Source organism: Nannospalax galili, unplaced genomic scaffold (genome assembly GCF_000622305.1).
Source record: "Nannospalax galili isolate Female #2095 unplaced genomic scaffold, S.galili_v1.0 scaffold356, whole genome shotgun sequence".
Lineage (NCBI taxonomy): Eukaryota > Metazoa > Chordata > Mammalia > Rodentia > Spalacidae > Nannospalax > Nannospalax galili.
The window spans coordinates 781,439-782,151 of record NW_008338126.1 but is presented as its reverse complement, the minus strand read 5'-3'; positions in this window follow the sequence as shown (position 1 = coordinate 782,151).

The window sequence follows — 713 nt, the reverse complement described above, 5'->3', positions numbered from 1 at the left end:
GAAGATGGAAGGACCTCCCATGCTCATGGATTGGAAGAATTAATATTGTGAAAAATGACCATCCTACTAAAAGCCATTTATAGATTCAATGCAATGCCAATCAAAATCCCCATGATATTTTTCACAGAATTGGAAGAAATCATCTTAAGATTCATATGGAAACACAAAAGACCTCAGATAGCCAAAGCATCCCTGAGCACTAAGAGCAATGCCCGGGGCGGGGTGGGGGGGAGAGGCGGATTGCTATACCAGATTTTAAGCTTTATTACAGCATTATAATTATAAAAACAACATGGCACTGGCACAAAAATAGACCCATAGACGAATGGAACAAAATTGAAGTCCCAAATATGAGTTAATGTAATTTCAGCCACCTGGTATTTGACAAAGAAGCCAAGAATATTCACTGGAGGAAAGACAGCATGTTCAGCAAATGGTGCTGGCAAAACTGGATCTCCACCTGTAAGAGAATGAAACTAAACCCCGGTCTTTCATCCAGCACACAAGTCAATTCCAAATGGATCAAAGACCTCAATGTAAAGCCTGAAACTCTGAAACTGTTAGAAGAAAACATTGGCAAAAACCTAAAAGATATAGGTGTAGGAAAGGATTTTCTAAACCAGACATCAATTGCTTAGGAAACAAGGTCAAGAATCAACAAATGGGACCTCATTAAACTAAAAAGCTTCTGTACATCAAAGGCAGGAACCAGA